This window comes from Mus musculus, chromosome 8, assembly GCF_000001635.26.
Source record: "Mus musculus strain C57BL/6J chromosome 8, GRCm38.p6 C57BL/6J".
Classification (NCBI taxonomy): domain Eukaryota; kingdom Metazoa; phylum Chordata; class Mammalia; order Rodentia; family Muridae; genus Mus; species Mus musculus.
Window position 1 is genome coordinate 80,002,268 of NC_000074.6, and position 22,051 is coordinate 80,024,318.

At 40.7% G+C, this 22,051-nt stretch overlaps 1 protein-coding gene and 1 long non-coding RNA gene across 3 annotated transcripts in view; one reads left to right on the forward strand and one right to left on the reverse strand.

The window, feature by feature from the left end:
- Hhip (Hedgehog-interacting protein) overlaps window positions 1-22,051 on the reverse strand; it is a 92,211-nt gene that overhangs the window by 36,418 nt on the left and 33,742 nt on the right. The window lies entirely within an intron of this gene.
- On the forward strand, window positions 564-4,239 carry Gm39206. Its single transcript, XR_878959.3, has 3 exons — window positions 564-651; window positions 1,946-2,069; window positions 3,921-4,239. It is a non-coding gene; the product is annotated as a predicted gene, 39206 (long non-coding RNA).

A 22,051-nucleotide genomic window follows, 5' to 3' on the forward strand; every position in this document is an offset into this window, starting at 1 on the left:
AGATGATTATAACAGAAAATACATTTTTTTCTCTTTAAGGGAAAATTTGAGGTATTCGTCTTTCACTCTGATACTTTTTAAAGAAAACGTTCTATATATATTTTAAAATTTTTGTATTTATCTTTATGTGTATGAGTGTATTGGCTGCATGTCTGTCTGTCTGTCTGTCTGTCTGTAGGTGTATCATGTGCATTCCTAGTGCCCCTCAGATGTCAGAAGAAGGTATTAAAGTCCAAGGAACCGGGTTAAGGTTGTCCATGAGCTATGGGTGCTGGGGACAAAGTTCAGGTCTTGTGCAAGAGCAGTAAGTGCTCCTATCTGCTGCGCCACCTCATAGACCCTCTCTCTCTCTACTTTCTATATGGGTTAAACTTAATTTATTCCGAGTGTTTATTTCTCTTTCATTTGTTCCATCTCCTTTGTGTAATGCTGACTTGAGTAATTTACAAAGGGGCAGCATGGACCGGAAGCAGGAAGCACCACTACTCTTGTGAAAGGAGCAGCATGGACCGGAAGCCGGAAGTACCACTACTCATGTTTACAGTTTTCTTAGTGTTCTTGTCCACGCCTAACCGACTTCACGTGCAGACTTCCTTGTGCGGCAATCCTTGTGTCTAATGTACTCTCAGTGTCTAGGGATTAGCAACTACGGTATCTTTGAAGCAGGCGTAAAATACTGCATGGGTATTTTAATCTAGTTTTTCAAAAAGGCTACTACAGACAGGTTGCATATGCCTGTATCCCAGCACTTGCGAGGTGGAGGCAGAAGTATCAGGAATTCAAGGCCAGCTGTCTGTTACATAATGAGTTTGAGACCAGCTTGGGCTTTTTGCTTCCAAACAAAACAAAAACCAGAAAAAGGGATCCCGAGCATATATTCCTTACTTTTATTAGGAAGACTTCACCACCTATTACATGACCCCCATGGCACTCAGCAATGAAGAAGCATATATAGTCCTATAATCAAATTATTGCTGCCTTGGCAATGAAAAATTAGCATTAATTGAGCAGATGTTTCTTGAGTTCCTACAAGGTATCAGGTTTTGCTTGGCAGGGAGGATAAGAAGGCTAGGTGCTCCTGAAGCAGACACCATTGTGATTTTTAGGGGTTTTGTTCCCACCACACTCCTCTAAGATGCTGCTGTTTTTGAGTGGTTAAGCAATACCACATCATTAGAAATGGGCATTTCCAAACAACAGGAGTTGCAAAGAGCAGAGAAATATTTGGGCTATCATTTCACCAAAGGTTTATTCTTGTGAATATCTGAGGTTTTTTCAGGTACACAGATTTAGTAACTCCAAGACTTAGTAACGAAAAGGAAAAGCTTGGCTTCCTAGAAGCTAAATTACTCAAAGAATTAGGCAAGTTTCTACAGACAGTAAGACCATTCTCTTACATGACACCAGGGCACAGGTAGGAGGGACAGCCTCAGGTAAAACAGTTGTTCACTTAATCCCAAAGGAATCTCTGAGACTTAAGAGCAGAATAGGATAGTGGCATCTTTAATTGTTTCTAAGTCACATGTCTGTCATGTCACATGTCTGTCCTGTCAGGCTAACTTTCTCATTTCCTCTATCAGCCATCACCTCTTGTCTGAGTTTTTCTGGCACACAGAATGAGAGGGAGAAGAGGGCTAGCCTACTTGGCAACTTATATGGCTGTTTCATATACAAACCTTTACTCTCTGTGACTCTAGAATGTTCTGTTATCCAGAAATGAGAAAATATGTAGGTTTTTAAAATTGTCATTCCAAACACAATACCAGATTATATCTTTACAAAGATCATGGCTGGAAGCAGAGACATTTATGATCTTGGTCTGTACATTAAGATTCCACATGGGCCTCGAGGGTTAGAATAAACGTCAGCAAAGCTGCCTTCCTTACTGGAATCTCCAGGGGATAAGGTTTTTTTTTTTTTTTCCATAACCCGTTTCCAATTTTAGCAGCCTCTTACATTCTTTAGTCCATGTGTTCTTCCTTCCATCTTCAAAGACAGCAATAGCAAGCTGAATCCTCGACTCACACCAATCCAGTCCTCCCAACCCTGCTTTCTGCTTTCAGATATTTGTGAGTACTATGAGCCTGCCCAGATAACCCAGGATAGACTCCCTATTATATTATATTATATTATATTATATTATATTATAGGCTAGCACTCTTAATTCCTTTGTACTTTCGTGAGGACATATTTTGGTCAGGGACAAACCACGAGAATCATTTACTCTGCCTTTCAAGATGGGATCCCAAGCATTTAAAACTTGAATCTGTTTGGCCATTTGGCCATAGCCCCTGGTGCTGGAGCTTATCTGCACAGTCACCAGAAGGCACAGAAGGAAAGCCCGGCACGGCACACCTGTTCATTTAGCTGCCAGCCTAGAAGTGCAGAGAGGGTGGGGTACCTTTGGTGGCTGTGCCAAGGTGTGCTGCTGAAAAATTATGCCATGCGACAGGTCTAGTGTAAAGGGTTTATGGAAGAGCAGAAAGTCATCAGAGTGGGGACATGAGATAGAGATAGAGACACACACATAGAGAGAGATAGAGATATATAGAGAAAGATAGGGAGAGAGAAAGGGAGGGAGGGAGGGGGAGTGTGATGGGGTTGGGGACCCTTTTATGGGCAGCACACCTGGTGCACCTGGCTGCAGGTGGTGGCATAGCTGCCTGCTTGCTGCTAGGTCCCTGGGAACAGGCCAGTGAGGACACCTGATTGCTAATAGGAACAATCCTAATGATCTTCAGAATGAGTGGCAGCACCCATCAGAAGTGAGGGTGAAAGAGAAGACAGTTGTGTAAAATGTATTTACCAAATATGGGAAGCATGGCTGACAGGGACTCTCGGCATTTCAAGCTAAGACTTGGTGTTTTTATTTTAAACTGTGTTCTATATTATTTTTCTTTGCTTGCTGTTTTGAAATATACTGTAGGGTACTTTTTTTTCTTCTTCACTTTCTGGAAAAGGTAAGAAACATTGCTTTTTAGCAGTTCTAAAAGTGTAATTTAATCCCTGAAGAAGAGCCAGGCCCCATGGGGATCCTGAGAGAACTTATGGGAAGGAATACATGCATAATAAAAGGTACGGTTTGTCTTTGTCTCCAGTTCCTGGTCCAGAGTCCAGAAAACCCTTGGAATTTCCTGAGTGATAGGAATATCTTTTTATTTATAAAACACCCTTTCAACTACACCTGAGCTGGTGCTATTGGGTTGAATATTGATGGGCCCTTACATAGGTCAGGAGTGGAATTAGCAGCCTGAGAAGTCAACCCTGTGACCAGAAAATTGAAACCTTTAGCTCTTCCCTCCCCCTCACTCTGAGAGGAGCTGCTGACTAAGTTCAATCACCAATGGCCAACAATTTCTGTCCATGTAATAAAATCTCCATTAAAAACTCTTGGGCTTTGGAGCTAGTTCAATGGGTAAAGTGTGAGGACCTGAGTTCAAACACACAGAGCCCATGTAATCCCTGCACTACTACTGCTGAAGAGAGAGACAGGAGACTCCCCATGTGCTTACAGGCCAGCACACAATAAGAAGATGGTAGGTGACGGCAGGGACTCACACCTGCGGTTGTCCTGTGTCTTCTGTATGCACAACTGCCCACACTCACATATCCCCTCAAATGCATACAATTTTTAAAAAACAAAGCCTCCTAAAAGGTGGAGTCAAGTGAGATTGGTGCTTCCATGGAGGGCTGGGACATCCACAGAGCCACTACTCGCTGGGATTTTCTGCTTCACAGCTACTTACACTCTACAGTAATGTTTCTTTTACATTTCATACCAATAGGGATGAATGCATATTTAGATATTTAAATTTTATAATCATAATATTTTATGTACCCGTGTCTGTGATTTATTTTATATTAAATTTATACTTGTCAAGTGGAATTAAAGTATGCTTATATTTCCATGTCTTCTCTAGGTTTCATTTGATACAGTTGAACCTCTTGAAAAATGGACTCACTGGATTCTAACCATGCTCAAACAGTGATATTCAGCTGTAGTACCTCAAAAGTGCCAGAAGAATTTGTTATATCGGGTAATGGCCTGAACACGAGGAGCTCTTTGGTTCAATGTATTTCACATGATAATAATTTTGAGATATTCTGAAGTTCAGTTTGCTAAAACATCTCCAAATGATGAAAGGCTTCAATACAATTAAACGGTTTGAAACGCAGCTTATTTGTAATGATAAAGGAACAAAACAATAAATTTACAAAAAAGTATCACCTCTTCCTAGAAACAGCACCACACATTTTCCCGTAGGAAGATTTTAGAATTTTCAGTGCCATTTAGAGAAAGTAAAATCTTCTTCTGTGCTTTTAGCTTAATAAAAATAAATAAAAGTATAAGCCATTTCATGGGATTAAAAAGTATGGCAAAGTGAGAATTGTTTTGAAAGAGACAAAGGAATTACAGTTCACAAAATTATGCTGGTATGACTACCGGTTATGTGCAGTCTGGGCCTTATTTTGTGAAGTAATTTTGGATGAGGTGTAGCTTGGGGTTTATACGTACATTTCGTGCGCACAAAAGGCTCTGTGTGCAACACACACACACACACACACACACACACACACAATTTTTAAGATAACTGTAAAAGGGTGAATGAAATATTGATTAATTACATTGTTAAACACAACTGAATGTCAGTTATGTAAAACAGGAATTAGAACAATTCTCCCTGAGGCTGGAAACTTCTTGAAGGTGTGCCCTCACCACCCTGGGAAGACATGTCATAACAGTAGCCTGCGCTGTGCCCTTACGGTGTTCCAGAGACTGCACTAAGGAATGTTTGAGTGCTGGTTTCAACTCTGCAGCAATTTCAGGGTTTAGTACTATGTCACTATTACTCTTGTTTTTTTGGAGAAAGGATTAATGAATTTGTCCAGAAGGCATAATTAGAAATGACAGGGCAGGGCTCATCTGTGATGGGAGTAGTACACGTCACAGTCTAGGACCAACTATTTCCTAAAACACAGGACTAGCTCTCCTCTTCCTCATTCACTGCTCTGAAGCTGAAATGTTTTTCGAATAGTCAGGCTTACCTTTCAGAAGTCCTATAGGGGAAAAGGGTAAACTCCGTATCGTAGTTATTTTACCTAATAGGTATTAGTTTAACTTAAATAACGCAGTTATTTTTTAACGTACAAGTCTTGTATATGCCTAGTTATATTTTAAAGAATTTTTCCCTCTGGGAAAATAGTAATTTATTTTTTAAACACAGACTTTCAAAAGTCCAAAGAGAAGGAAGCTGAAATATCAGCTTTGTCGAGGTAGAAGAAACAAGCAAGGCATTTACATGGAGAAAAAAATGTCTACTTGGATATAATTAAACATGAAAAAATATTTATGTTGCTTTTTGATTTTATAAGACCGTAGGAGCTTAAACATTGATGCAGACAGCAGAAGGCACAGGCAGGTTTACCTGAACTTCTGCTGTGTGCACTAGCTCCTCCACAGCATCAAGCTACAAAAAAAACCCTAAGTTTCATTGACACCCCCCCCAAAAAAAAACTGTCATTTTTGTTGTTGTTGTTGTTGTTTTTAACAGGAGAGTGTTGTACTGATAAAGGGACTACCAGAGACACAAAGAGCTCCTCACATGCCAATTTCTGTAGTGTGATAAATGATCTTACCAAAGCCAAGTGAACATTGTCTGTTTGATGCCATAGCTGTGGTGCTGTGGAGAGAAGTGGGCAGGCGGCTCTTGAGAGCCAGCGTCAGGGCATCACTGTGGAACATTCCAGTGCTCACACTCACCTGCCCTTTACCATTATGGCAGTCTTCCCATTATTCTCTTGTTTCAAATCCAATTCATCCATTGTTTCACCAACTTTTCTATGAACTAACTAGAAGTTTAAAATGTTCATATCAACACCACAGTCAACATGAGGAAAGAAATGTGTCTTCCTGATGTTTTAGATGGAACCTTCACAAGAACTAGTTCTACTTCCTCCCTTCAATAGAGTAGGACACTTAAAGATTATTTTATGGTAAAATTTGTTTGGTCATTTAATGGGGTCTAGGACTTCATATACTTTTCATGTTCTCTTTGGGAATAGCCACCTAAGAGTACTTAAGAGTCTCAAGGAAGATAAAGAAGGCCAATCAATTGAGTCCAAAGCAATACTTGAACTGAGTACAGAAATGGCAGGCACGGAAAAAGAGGCTCCACAGCAATTCAGATCTTCCACAAGATGAGAAAATTTGCAGATGGGAAAGCGATTTTGAAGTAAGGACTGTGAAACCCTCCATTTTAATCCTATGAGAAACATACGTGCTTCCGGAAGGAGTCTTATCTTGCTCTCAGCTAGCAAAGAGGTGTCTGGACTTTACAAAATTGCAGGCAAGGAAAGACAGGATTTCTATCTCTATTCAGAAGTAGGTTCCCCATATGCTTTTTATAAATCCATGTTGCTCTTCTCAGGAGATGTGGGTGGTGTGTGTTACCAGCACTTTATTAATGATTTGCTAGAGTATATACTAGGCCATGGTAGGAATTTAATCGAGTTTTAAAAAACATAATGTCAGTTAAGAATAGTATATATTCTGAAGTTAAACATAAAGCAATTTATTTAGTAAACAAAGACAAGATTTGGAGTAACAAATCAATCCCTAAATTGGTGCAATCTCTGGGAACATTGATAGCAAATCACAGAGGGTGACCTCCTTGTTATAAATAAGTCCTCCATAGAGGGTGCTTCCAAGATTTGTGAATTTAAAAATGGGGCACAGAACTAGACAGAGAATTCTCAGCAAAGGAATCGTGAATGGCTGAGAAGCATCTAAAGAAATGTTCAATGCCCTTAGTCATCAGGGAAAAGCAAATCAAAACAACTCTGAGATTCCATCTTACACCCTTCAGAATGGCTAAGATCAAAAATTCAAGGGACAGCACATGCTGGTGAGGTTGTGGAACAAGGGGATCACTCCTCCACTGCTGATGGGAATGCAAACTTGTATAATCAGTCTGGAAATCAATTTGGTGGTTTCTCAGAAAACTGGAAATATTTCTATCTTAAGACCTAGCTATATCACTCCTGGGCATATACCCAAAAGATGCTCTAACATCGCACAAGGACACTTGCCCAATTATATTTATAGCAGCTTTATAAGTAATAGTCAGAAACTGGAAATAACCTAGATGTCCCTCAACTGAAGAAAGGATAAAGAAAATGTGGTTCATTTACACAATGGAATACTACTCAGCCATTAAAAACAAGGTCACCATGAATTTCACAGGCAAATGCATGGAACTAGAAAATATCATTCTGAGTGAGGTAACCCAGACCCAAAAGGACATGCATGGTATGCACTCACCTAATTATAAGTGCATATTAGCCACAAAGTACAGTTAACCATGCTATAATCAGCAGTCCCAAAGAAGCCAAATAACAAGGAGGACCCAAGGGATGGTTGAATCTTTCTCAGAAGAGGAAACAAAATAGATATCTGAGGTCAACAGAAGGAGGGTACTGAGGGGAGAGGAGATTGCAAGGGGAGCAATTAGGGAGAGCAGGGGAGAGAGAAGGGAAAATAGAGGCAGTGTGGGGCAAGCAATCTTTAGGAGGTCCCAGAGGGATGGTCAGAGGCCCCAGGAGGTATATAGGGTTGACTCTAGCTGAGGGTCCTAGGAGTGGGGGATATGGATCTGGAAGTGGCTACTTCCTCTAGCCAGGCAGGACTCCAAGTTTAAAGATAAGGACAGTAACTCACCCACAAAACCTTGGACCCAAAATGTGTCCTATCTACAAGATGCACATTGATAAAGACGGAGCAGAGACTGTGGGAATGGGCAACCAATGACTGCTCCAAATTGAGATCCATCCTAGGCAAGAACTAATTTTTTTCTAGAGATTATTTTATTTTATTATGTGAGTACACTGTAGCTGTCTTCAGATACTCCAGAAGATGGCGTCAGATCTTGTGGTGGTGAGCCACCATGTGGTTGCTGGGATTTGAACTCAGGACCTTCGGAAGAGCATCGGTGCTCTTAACCACTGAGCCATCTCACCAGCCCCAAGAACTAATTTTGGACGCTATTAATGATACTCAGTAATGCATGTAGACAAGAGTCTAGCATAACTGTGAGGCTCCATCCAGCAGCCAATGGAAGGAGATGCAGAGACCCACAGTCAAACATTAGATGGAGCTTGGAGAGTCTTACTGAAGAGTTGGCAGAAGGACTTGGGGACTTGAAGAGGACAGGAACTTCATAAGAAGACCAATAGAGTAAACGAACCTGGACCTTGGGGGAGCATTGAGCCTGAATCACCAACCAAGGAGTGAACTAGAGCTGTTCCTAAGCCCCTTGCACTTATGTAGCAGATGAGCAGCTTGGTCTTCATGCAGATCTCCCATCAACTGGAGCAGGGATCATCCCCGAGCCTGCTGCCTGCATGCATGTGGATCCCATTCCCTGAAAAGATCTGCCTTGTCTGGTCTCCCTGGGAGAGGACGCACCTATTCCTGCAGCAACTTGATGTGCAGGGCAGTTGGGGGTGAGGAGGTTAACACCCCAAGGCAGGGTTCCCCTTCGAAAATGAGAAAGTGAGGGTGGAATAAGGGAAGGATCTGTGTGGGGACCATACTAGGAGGAGAAGGGGGTAGGTGATACTGGAATAAAAAAGGAATGAATGAATAAAGAAAGAAAGAGAGAAAGAAAGAAGGAAGGAAAGAAGGAAGGAAAGAAGGAAGGAAGGGAGGAAGGAAGGAAGGAAGGAAGGAAGGAAGGAAGGAAGGAAGGAAGGAAGGAAAGTCTTTCATAAAGGATGCTTCCACTATTGAGGATGAAACAACATGCAGTGGAATATGGCTCTGAAAATTATTTTAGAGCAATGCTGACTAACATAACATATGCTTATTTAAACTCCAAACTTACTAACTTTAGATCCAAAGTTAATCTGGTAAGAGCCTATCAATTTATACAGGACAAACCTTGTTTATAAATAATTCCTTTGAGACAAAGGTAATTTAGAAAACACTTTAACTTCTTAAGACGTTCTTATAATTCTATGTACTTGTTATCTATCATCTACTTATCTATCATCTATCTGTCTATCTATCTATCTATCTATCTATCTATCTATCTATCTATCATTATTTATTTAAGGCAGACCTTCACCATACAACCCAGAGGGACTTGTACCTTGCTATGTAGTCCCTAAGGTCCTTGCACTCATGACACTGGTGCCTGTTTTCCAAGGGCTGAGGGAGCAAACAAGCCCAGGTTCAAGTTTATTTTACTTCCTGGGTGAACTGTCAGTATATTGTCTTAATACTTGAAAATAGTTGTTTTTTTTTTTTTTAAATTTTTGAAAGTCTATAATGAAGACAAACTTTTAATGAGTTCATAAGAACCAGGACTGTACTTTTATAAGGATAAACGTCATTTTCATGAATTATTTGCAATATTAGGTTTTTTTTTTTATAGTGAAAGCAAATGAAATAAGATGAGCCCTAAGGTTTCATTCTCCTCTGGAATCTCCATGGCACTTAGTCTGACTATTGGGTTTTAAACATTAGACACAAGACTATAAAATATATTCCTTTCGCAGTTCCATGTGATTTATATCTCTGTAGTTGGAAAAATAATTTTTTTCCTGCCAGAAAAGAAGAAATTTAGGGCTTTTTCAATAAAGGCAAGAAGAAAACCATAAACAATATAAAAGATAAATGCTTCACTCTAGCAAAACGTATAAACTTGCTTTTAATGAATTTGACTTTCTGGTTTTATAAAGTTTGCTTTTTATGATGTGTGGCTAAGACAGTGATTATGCGGCTAAAACCATTATCTTCACATCGTTCCCTAGGAATCTACGGCTGGTACATTTGACTTCCCCAGTCATGTCTCAGGGCCTTGTCTCAGTGTGTGTTTCCTCCTCTGACTCCACATAAGAGCTCCAACTGATTCCATGAGCACAAAAATTGAGCAATTAAATAAGATTTTTGCTTTGAAAGGGAACCATGAAAGAAAAAAAACCCAACCAACCCTAGCAGCTTAGACCACCAAGGAACACTAATAAATTTAAGGAAATATGAGGTTCCCTTCATGTGACCTCTCTTGAGAAGTTATATAATAGATTGCTGGAACTTCAAGGTCACATAAAAATTATGGCACTTTAAAAATTATTTTCTGAGTTAGAGTTTGAATGAATATGATTTATGTGTCAATTAAACTTGCAAGTTACCAAAGTAGCAAAATCTAGTTGTTTGGCTCTTTGATATCATCATGAAGCACCACTTATAACTTGATTAAAGTGCTGCGCTCTAGCCACACCGACTGAAGGACAAAAGACAATATTCATTCTCATATAAAGTCACTTTTACCACAACAAAGCAGTCATAATAATTAGACAAAACACTTGTTGTGCCTCATATATCTTAACTGAGCAAATGTGGTTGGTATTTTATATCTTATGTACTTATATTGTCTCCTCCTCCTCCTCCTCTCCTTCCTCCTCCTCCTCTTCTTCTTTCTCCTCCTCCTCTTCCTCCTCTTCTTCCTCCTGCTCCTCTTCTTCTTTCTCTTCCTCCTCCTCCTCCTCCTCCTCCTCCTCCTCCTCCCACAATCTCTCTGTGTAGCCCAGGCTAAACTCAAACTTGGCCTCCTTCTATTTCAGGCATGCACACACCAACCCTAGCTTAGAATTTATGTATTTATACTATTTTTAGATGAAAGTAATGAGTATTTGTGAATAAATACATCTTTAGTAGAAGTGTGGGACTGATACATAAAATTTGGATAAAGTCTAGACCAAAGTCTATTAAATCAGAAAAGGATTTATTAAGAAAGACTAAAGGGGGCTTGGATGTCATTATTATTATTGTTGTTGTTGTTATTTTTAATTATTATTATTTCATGCATGTGCACATGTATCTGGTGGGAAGAGAGTTGGAGGGAGACACAAGCGGGCATGTCATACTGTGCTTGTGGAGGTCAGAGGACAAGTTTTCAGAACTGGCTCTCTCCTTTGCCATTGTTCCATGGGTTCTAGGGATTGACTCGGGACACCAGACTTTGTTAGTGAGTCTTCTACTCATCAAGCCCCTGAATTTTATAAGTTTTTTAAAGAAACAATGTGAGGCACAGAGCCTTTATCCGAGGGGTGGGGAGGGGAGGGGAGGGGAGGGGAAGGGAGGGGAGGGGAGGGAGGGGAGGGGAAGGGAGGGGAGGGGAGGGGAGGGGAGGGGAAGGGAGGGGAGGGGAGGGGAAGGGAGGGGAGGGGAGGGGAAGGGAGGGGAGGGGAGGGGAGAGGGGAGGGGAGAGGAGGGGAGGGGAGCTGTTCTCCTTTTCCATGAGAGGTGCTGATCCCCATCCTTTCTCAAAAGAAACGTCACTTTAGGTCACTAGGGACAATGGAAGTTTGGGCCAAAGGACCAATGTACAATGTTTTCTCATGTTTGAATCATGTGAGACGGTGCTCTCAACAAACCAAAGTAATAATTAGTAAAAGACAAGCAATGATTTCTAGCGTGTTCATAAACGTATCAGGCAACCTGGGCAAAGATGAGGAAAATGGACGCTGCCCATTCTAGTTCCCAGAATTCCATGGGGAAGGAGAAGAGTTTCTGGCACTAAACCTCAGCACAGAGACAGTATACTTTCTCCTATCAGGCAGCATCTAATCTTGAATACCTAAGGCCTCATTCACATTTATCACTCTCAGAGCTGGGAGTCCAGCACATCCCTCAGTCACCTACATGATGACGTAATCTCTGCAGCCTGGGGCACCAAATCCTATTCATTCCCATTGCCACACTGAAGAGCATGAACTCAGAGTTCAGACACTAAGTCTACCATAGGCTTCCCACGGATGAGTCTTTGATTGGTGGAGTTCTTAGAACTCCTGTGTTTGCGGCATACAAGGGCCTCTGCTACCTTGTGGTCACTGTGAGGTAGTTCACAGAAAGATCAAGGAATAGCTTTGATACATTCTTGTGCTCGGGACAAGTCTACATTATTCTCTATGCCATGACCTGCACTAGTATGTTGGAAAGCCATGTTTTAAGGGAAGATAGTTACAAACAAATTTGTAATTAGTGTTTAGGGAGAATTATGTAAGAAAATTATAGGGTATTGTGGGAATGAGTATTGAGGTTAGGGTTCAACTTATCAATGGGCTTAGGGAAGGTCTGCCTGGACGGTGCTAAGACTTTGAGGTGAGGTGTCCATAGAAGAGCGAGCCCAGTCTGTCCTAGAGAGGCACCCAGTGGAACTGGACTAAGACAACAGTCTTACCCATCTGTGAGCCGTGAACCTTTACCATTGTTTGGAAAGAGAGGAAAGAAAACGGGCAGAAGTATGTGTATCCCCTGCCATTGCTGCTGGGTTGCAATAATCTTAGGGCTCTGAGGCTGTGTGAACACAGTGGAAAGAACGTGAGTTCCAGCAGAGGTTCACTGGCTTAACCCTTGTCTATGGCTTGCAGGCAGTTTGACTATTGGGGCAATAACCCACCCCTGACCATCTTCCCCTGTTGCATAGGCATTGAAACTTCTTTTCACAAGGCACCCATCCTACAGCGAAGAACACAGAAAACAGATGTTGAAGCTTCTAGCACTCAGTGAGTATGCTTGTCAGTGCTAGCCAATCAGCTTTCTTCCTCTGGTGTGGAATGGGTTTGTCTGTGACTGTGACAGGGGGCAAACAGGAGGGCTACCCTTAACTACATATGGGACTGAAAGTTCATGATGATGAATAACAGCATTCATCACTGAATTATTTTGTCAGCATTATGACCATAAACAGTGTAAGATGACATTGGAAGGAAGTTTATTTTTTTCTATTGTATATTGGCAATGTTTCCTTTACCACAACAGAAGGGAGAGTACCATGCAGGGATTCTTGAGGGACCTCAAGTATAACATGAAACATTGTTTTGAGTGTCAATGTACATCATTTCAGAATGGTCTATAAGCAGAGCAATGGCTTAAAATAGAATTGACCGTATTAATTCTGGGGAGACAGCATCTGTTGCTATGGAGGTGGCTCAGACAGAGGAAGATGTTTTCTTTATATCAAGAAATTTTATAATGTACATCTAAATAGAGGTAATAAAAGCATTGAGAGTAGAGGGCAAATTGTCCTTGGGTTATATGAGTTTTCACACTGGTCAGCCATATCTGATGGTACGGGGGTACTGATCCATCCTTCACACTGATTGGCAAAAACCATTATTTTACTCTATCTCCTTAAAATAAAAAACAGAACAACTTTTTGACTCATTATCTACAAAAGAAGATGAAATAATTCCTCAGCAAATACAAGAGGATTCTCTAAATGGTTCTAGTATTCTTTTCCAGCCTCAACTTTGAGCATATGACCTCAGGTTTATGTGTTTCCAGATAGAGTCAAATCGGCACCCTGTCAGTTTTAACACTAGTGCCTTTGGGTTGGTTCTTCCTTCTGAGTGGAGGAAGGCCTTTCCTCTTGGTGGCAGTTCCTCTGGAAGAATTTGAAGGCCCAGCTCCCACTTTCATGCTGTCTAGACACAGACTTCCTCATGTCTTTCTCTTTTCTTTCTAGCACCTTTCATGCATTCCTGAGACACCACTCAACTTTCATCATGTTGTGTTAATCATGTCTACCAGTCTCTCTCCTCCATAAAGATAGGCTCTTGAGTGGAAACCATATTTATTTATTTATTTATTTATTTATTTATTTGGAACAGGGTTTCTCTGTATAGTTCTGGCTGTCTGGCCTCAATCCCAGAAATGCACCTGCCTCTGCCTCTCAAGGACTGGGATTAAAGGCGTGCGCCACCACTACCCTGCTGGAAACCACATGTTATTATACTTTGTGCCACCAAGACTTAGCAGCTGACTACTATCAGTTCTAGGCATTCAAACATTAATGAATAAAAGCAGTAAGATTTGTCATTCTATTTTACACATATGCATATTATGTCTCATTTTTTACTTCTCTTTTGAAATATAATTATGTCAAAGAAATCACTTAAAAAGATTTATCAATGAAAAAACCCGTCATCAACAGTCTCACCAAGCAGTAACTCTGTGAACTACAATAATGTCCAGCATGGCAATGAGCATGAAGGGGCATAGGTGCAATCGGGGTTAACCAACTGCGTTCTGCTGCTCTGCAGGAGAAAACACAAACCTGGTGCTATAAATGTGACCAAGAACTCTTAGTTAGGGAGCTCATGGCCTGGTGTGTGTGTGTGTGTGTGTGTGTACCTAATATTATTATTCTGCTAAAGAGACATAACAACTCAACTTCTATCTCTCTACTCATAGTGCAGCTCTCAGGCCTCATTAGAGACATTTCTTTATGGTCATCATTCCCTGTTGTGAAAGTAACAGCATTTTGTTTTGGCTCCATGTTGAGTCTTATGATAGTAGAATAAAGAGGATTCCTGTAGAAGAGCAATCATTCCTGAGTAACTCCCCAGGATTAACATCTCTAGAAGACACCAAGTAAACTACTGAGGGATGCCACTAAGACGTTTATTTTTCTTCATAACAACTGGTCTACTGCTTTAGAGCAAAACACTAATAAAAGTCAGTCATCATTATGACATCACCAGCACAGTTTCCTTAGAAATAAACCAGCAAGTAAAAAAAATATTTATAATGCACGACATCATCTATATGCCTTTCCATTGCTCAAACCTTGGATTAAACTTAGTGAGATTTCCTGTTTGTTATAAGGAACAGCTTTGGTGTGAAGTCAAACACATTACCAACAGCCCTGGGAAATCAAACTATCTCTGCAAATTGCACGTGCCCAGGTGTGATTTATTCACAGTGGACAGAGGTATTTATACAAGCCTACCCAGAAATTTATGAAAGGGTCTTTTTTGTCCCTCCAATTTTTGCATTTCAAATTCTTGGGAAGATATTTAACTATGACTGCAGTGGGTTGTCTATATAAAACAGGCTTGACCTGCCCACTGATAAAACATTGGTCATACATGGTTAACATCCCATGCTCTTTGGAGAAATGAGTAATTCAGTGACATATTTTTGATGTTCCCACTTTGATGAACCTGGGTTTCCACAGGTTCCCTGTAGCAGCAACAGCAATGCTGGTAAAATGGTAGACATAGTGGAAGTAAGGTTTGTAAGTGTGCCCTCAACCCTTGTGCTCTGGCATGGTACTTCATAGATGAATCAATTCCTGGGGTTTCCAATTTTGTAACCATTTTACCAGACAGGGTTCACCAGCATCTCTCAGTCTCCTCAGTTTCTTGGACATTCAATGACCTGTTCCTGATGAATCTTTTGCAGTACGAAAGCCAATAAAGAGAGGGAGAACAAGGACCGTGGGTTTCCTGTAGTCCATTTCTAAGGCTGTATAGCCTGACTGCCCCAGAGTGACCTCTTATGCTTCCAGCTGGCAGAAACCTCCAAGTCTGTGTTCATTCAGGATGGGAAAAATCGTATCTGCACACGTGAGATTTCTCCCCAGGCTTGAATGAATTCAACTGTTGGCTGTTTGGGAATTAAACCAAAACAAATCAAACCAATTAATTCTACAGAAGGCCACCCAGTCAAATCAGCAAGATTCTGGGGGGCATTTCTAGGAAGCTACACTCACTTCCTGAACAATGTACATTGCCACTCAAGGCCAAATTAAGCACAGGGTTTTTTTCTGCCTTAGCAATGAGCTGTTTCTTCTGAGATCAGTCTAGCACTTTGGAGAACAGGCTGCTTGTAGTAGGGATGCCACGGTTTGTGTCTAAGTTTGTATTCACCTAGGAAATGTTCCTAGAAGACAACAGCCTTAAAAATCAATGTTGAGACTGAAGTAAGATTTCTTCAAATGTGTTCAAGAGGGTGGGTCGTACATGACTGTTGGCTGGATTGTATTTGAAGACTGACATCAGAAAGACGTGTGTTTGATCTTGGTTTCTCCAGTTAATATAATTTATGCACCACTGGGAAAAATCACTCAACTTTTCTGAATATGAGTTTCTTTGTCTATAAAATTAGGTTGGGTTGATCAGACCTAGATATTAGGACCATGTCAAGGATTAAATGAAGGATATAGTATAAGGTCTCTGGAATGTAGTGGGATTTCATAAGAAAAAGTATTAATCTTTATCAAGAAAAAAGTGTGCTCTCACAATCTATAGGCCTCAGGATGGAAATTCCGGCGTCTAATATGTGGCCCATCCAATTCTTCACCGGATGCCACTTAGAGAAGCAGAAAGGTTAAACATTATAGGTAGCACACCAACACACACACACACACACTCACACTCACACACTCATATACATACACTCAAACATATACACACATGCATATACTTACACACAAACACATATATTTGTGCACACACGAACACACTCACATATACATACACACACATACATACACACACATACATACACACACATACATACACACACATACATACACACACATACATACACATACTCACACACATACACACAAACACTCATACACATACACTCAAACACACTCATACACACTCACAAACATGCACACAGTATAAAGCATCTGACTGGCCTCTGATAATGTGATAGCGTAGGCTGACAGCAAAAGAATACCAAAAATTATCTGTCTCTTTACCACAGATATTAGGTCAGATGAGTATTACAATTTCTTGTGTGTGGAGACCCAGATCATCTGCTTGAACAAATTGACATGGAAGCAGAGAATTGAAAGCTGTTGCCCCCTCCTTTTCCACAGAGGCTCAGTGAAGTACATTAAACTTTCTTGGTTTCTCCTTAAAGGGGCTAGGGTGCACGCTGGGAGGTTGGTGAACTGTAGCAGAGGGCAGCATTGGAAAGGGGCTCCAAGCTCATCCAGTTGATCACGAGACTGGGTATCCAACCTTTGGGCTTCTCTGGGCCTAAATTGCAAGGGCAGTATGCTAAACCCAGGATTGTCCACCCTGTGGCCTACCAGTTACAAAAGCATACATACAGTTATTTTGTGTGACATATAACATGATGAGCTATCCAGGGAATGACTGCATAAGCATGGAATTGCCAAGTGCTATAATTCAGACTTTCATGTTTTTAAAAATTAAGTTTCTTTCTTTCTTTCCCATACAGGATTAAATCCAGGCTGCCAGGATTGATGGCAAGTACCTTTACCCAGTGAACCATCTTGCTGGATGTGTGTGTGTGTGTGTGTGTGTGTGTGTGTGTGTGTGTGTGTGTATTCTTTTGGCTTATTGGACTAGAAGTGCCTATGGAGTCCTACTCTGCATATCAAGCATATAGGATCCTTCTGTACCCCAGTGTAGACCTTCCTGGGAAGTGGTGGTTACTCTAATGTAGCTTCTAGTCGGACACAGGTTATTTTGGGAGCTTTCCCCTGCATGTCTATAATCTTTGAAAGCCAGATGACAAAACCTAAGCACTTTCAGCTGCATTATGGAATTATAACCAATGAGATACAGGTTGATGGAATGTCACAGTTACACAGAGTGACAAAGCTGTTGTATATTACCCATAACATAAACTACATTTTCCCTGAAGACTTGGTAAGCCACTTTTAGAAAATCTGTCATGGACTCCCAAGGACAGAAGAGCGGGACCTTGAACAACCACTGCCTCGGATACAATCCAAGCTAAGCATCCTTTCGTTAGCACTTATACACTCGTGCATGGTTTCCAAGCGTTCTTGTCCCTGAGTGCTAAGCTCACACTAGGCTAATATCAGAAGGCTGGTGAGCATGCATGACGCACATGATGCACAGTTTTGCTGTGACGGCTCTGGCTGGTTGGGACTGATGAAAGGTTCTCCCTTCTTGTTCCTTCTCCTGGCTCTTTCTGCATAGACATTTATACCTCAGACTGGATAGCTTACACTGCCAATAACTTGACAGTTTAGTTGTTACTGTTGAGCATAGTTTAATTTGAGTAACCACAGAGCAAATACCCACTCAGGCATTTCTTTAGGAGTATTTTTATTTTCTCTTTATTTTTATATTTTCTAATATATTTTAATTCTCTATCTTAATTCTAATGCATCATGAACATCCCTTCACCACTTTTAGTATTTTTCTCTTTTCTTTCCTTTTTTCTTTTCTTTTCTTTTCTTTTCTTTTCTTTTCTTTTCTTTTCTTCTCTTTTCTTAAATTACTGACTAAAATGTCCTCAGGGACACAGACAATAAACTTGTATCAGAACAGGTTATATTCTTGAATAATATTAAAATATTTTTACTGATTATTATTATTTTTAACTTTGCAACATTTCCCCCAAAGATTGTTTCTCACTAATTTCCTGCCTCTTAAAAATCCCCTTCTTTGGGTTTGGTGTCGTAATGATACTTCTCAAAGCAAAGCCTCTAAGGAGGACACTGAACTTAATTACACTATGGCCACTGTCATTTGGTGGGCCAGCCACACTTACTTCCTTAACCAATCCATATATGACTCAAAGCAAATCCAAGAGCAGCCTTCACGCTTCAGCAATAGGCCGTTCCAAGAAAGCAGTTGTTTATGGTATTGAGAAACTGCTCCTCCAAGCCACATCCCAGTGCAATGTTCAGTTGGCAGAGGAGAAAATTTTATGTTGTTCAGCAGGGAAATCTGCCTCATTCGACCACCCACGAGGGCAGCAAAAATAAGTCACCTAGTGAAGGTGGCCTTTATACAAAGGTCAAATAGAACTTACCGGAAACTTTGGGTGGACTGGAAAGTCTGGGCTTAATATAGTGAACTGCATAACTTAAACTGTACTCAAATTTTACTGTATTAGGAAAGCTTCTTGCAAGATCGATACATGATGCTAACAAAATGATGACTGGGAAAAGAAAACGGAAACAGGATGGCTTGTGCAGGGTATCACGTCCCTGTTCTGACACAGCCCTTCTCAGTTTCTATCTCTGCAGCCCACCTCCCCACTTTCCTTTTTACTGACAAATGATGCATCCTGTCAGCTCTTGGCTTTTAAAAAATAATAAATGTGTGAATATGGGTGTTGGTGCCCATGCATGCCAGAGGAGGGCACCAGATCAGAGATCTGGGATTATAGGCAGGTGTAGACAGAAAGCCATGGGGTCTGGGAGTCAAACCCAGGCCCTCTAGAAGAGCAGGAAGTGCTCCTAACTGCTGATCCTTCTCTCCAGCCCCACTCCCTTTCTTGATGACCAAATGGAGCAGAAGACTCTAAGGAGGTGAGAGAGCAAATGATAGCTTGGTGTTGCTGTTGTTTTATTAGGCCTAAGAGACCAAGTTCAAGTCATCTGAAATTCCTCAGCTTGAAAACCACTTTTGGTCATAGCTACCACCAAGGCCCCTTTAATAATGTAAAGTATCAGAGGGAAGGAATTGTAATATTTAAATCTAGAGAAATTAGAGTCACACATGTGATGTTTTATGTAGCTTCACTTCTGGTTTATAAACAAACTGTCCTGTATTCTCAGCCAAGACTATCTTGTATTCTCAAGAGTTATAAATTTAATGATAAATATGAATATATGTGCATATACATATACACATGTACTCATGTACATGTATGTATATACATATATATGTATGCACACACATGCCCACATATATGTATTTATAAGCTGATGACTAATTCAGATCTTACCAGGATCATTTAGAGTTGAGTGTTGCAAAGTGCTTTACAAGTATCCATTCCTTTTTCTTTTCACTAGCCTCTGTTATAATCAGTCATACGGGATGGAAAGATGACTCAGCAGGTATAGGTACTTGCTGTCAAACCAGGCAACCTGAGTTTAGTCCCCAGAACTCACATGATGGAAGGAGAGAAGCAACTTCCACATGTCCTCTGACCTCACACATGCTTCCAAAATTAATTCATTAATTAAAAAACTTTTAAGACAGAGTTCCACTGTGTATCTTTGACTGTTCAGGAATGTACCATATAGAGCAGGCTAGTCTTGAACTCACAGAGATCTGTCTGCCTCTTCTTCCCAAGCTCAGTGATTAAAGGAGGGCATCACTGCAATAAGCTATGAGTTTAAAAAAAATCGCAATAATGTTCAAAATTACAGAGCCCTAGAAATATAGGCCATAAAGGAATTTGGGTTCTTTCAGATCATGCTAAAATGTGAAGGGAAATGCTAACATTTTTATGGTTTCCATAATTTTGTTCATATATCCCTAAAAAATGTTATTTTAGTGTCTTCAAATATTTATGGCAACATGACTTCAGAGAAGAGTGTATTTGAGAGCACTTCCTTAAAGGACCAGAGAGTAAACATTTAAGATTTGGGATTTCCTCAGAGGGCACTGACTCCCGATGGCAACTACCCAGCTTTACTGCTAAGCACAGAAGTTGCCACGGGCATTACTTAAACTGTGGCTGTGTCCCAATGAAACTTTATTTACAAAAGCAACCAGTGGGCCAGATTCCATCTACACTCTGTCAACTCCTAATCGATGTCATTATCTTGTACTACATCTTAAGTGTTCTTCACTTTGGTCCACAGACTATGATATCTACACATGTGGAAGTAGTTGGCATAATTTATGGCATATCTTACTCAATTGTTGGACTATATTCTTAATTTCAAAGAACCAGCCATTGTAACTATGACAACATTTTGTTAATTCTTGAATATCCCTAGAGTTGAAGAAAAATATAATAGACACCAGTGTTTTAAAGCAGGGTTGAACTTTTAAATTAAAACATACCTCTACTTCACAAGTATACAAGAAGAGGTGGACCACTGCAGGTGGGCTCTGAGATTTCAAAACTCCATGTCATTCTCAGTTAGCCTCTCTGCCTTATGGCTGTTGTCTCAGTCATGAGTTCTTAGCTCCAGCTCCAGCACCATGTTTGCCTGCCTGCTGCCACAGCCTCATATCATGGTTATAGGCTCATTCTCTGAAACTGAAAGTCTCCCAAAACTCTTTCTTCTAGAATCTGCTCTGGTCATGCCATCCAATCATGGCAATTAAGAAGTAACACACAGGACATTGTTTGCACATGACACTGTCATAAAGTTGGTCATTTCTCATTATGCATTTTTCAGTTTATCAGTTCACTATACTATCCAGTTAATGAGAATACCCATTTTTAAAGGTAAGTGGAAATTTTATGTATGTTACTATTTCCCAGGTTAATATAGGGGGTAATGGGACAGACTTGTCTCCTTTAAGAAACAGGTAAATGGGGAGACTCTTGAATCTGTTTATAAAACAATTCTGGGCCACACCTCATTGCCTCCTTCTCCTTCTCTTTGTAACACTGCACATCTTTCCCTAAATGTTCACACCTATTTTATCATAACACATCACCAAATAAGGACACATTTACTGGGCTTTCCCCAGTTTCACTGGCTCATTTAGGAGATCCTCAGTAGGTCATTTGCTTACCAAATGACTCCATCAAGGGTCATACTGACAAACCACTGAGTGGCAGTCCTGTACCACATTAATTTTTTTCAGAGCCACAGAACACATGGACAATATATAGTAAATCCCTACACAGAGACCACTAGACAAAAGTCTATCCATCTAAGTTGAATGCCACAGCTCTTGTCGGGTTTTACTCAAGCACCAAGTGGCTTTACTGCCAACTTCTGCTGGACTTCACCCCGATCACCCATGGGCAAAAAGACCATTTTACAGAAAAATGATCTCAACATTTAACCCGATGAGAAGGGCAGCATAAAGCAAGGAGTCAGAGCAGTGCAACTCAAGCTGAAGTTAGGTCACTTCGGCTTTCCTTGGGAATGAATTAACCATCGATCTTAGAAGGGATGAATGGAGCAGATGATGATGTGTGCTAATGGAAATAGATACATGCTTTTAGTAAGGCATGCTTTCCAGGAGAAAGAACTATAAAGAAAAAAGTCATATCTACATTAAAAAATACTAGTTAGCCCCACTTAGATATATCCACATAAGGGCTGGGGATATGGCTCAGTGTATAAGGTGTGTGCTGTCCAAGTGTGAAGACCTGAGTTCAAATGTCTGGTACCCAAGTAAAATTCAGATGTGGTAACATGTGCCTATGTTCAGTCTGCCTGCAGTGAGCTGAGAGTCAGAGACAAGAGCAATCCTGGACACTAACAGGCCAAGCAACCTGGACGTTCCAGAGAGCAACAGAGACTCACAGGTCGGGTAGCCT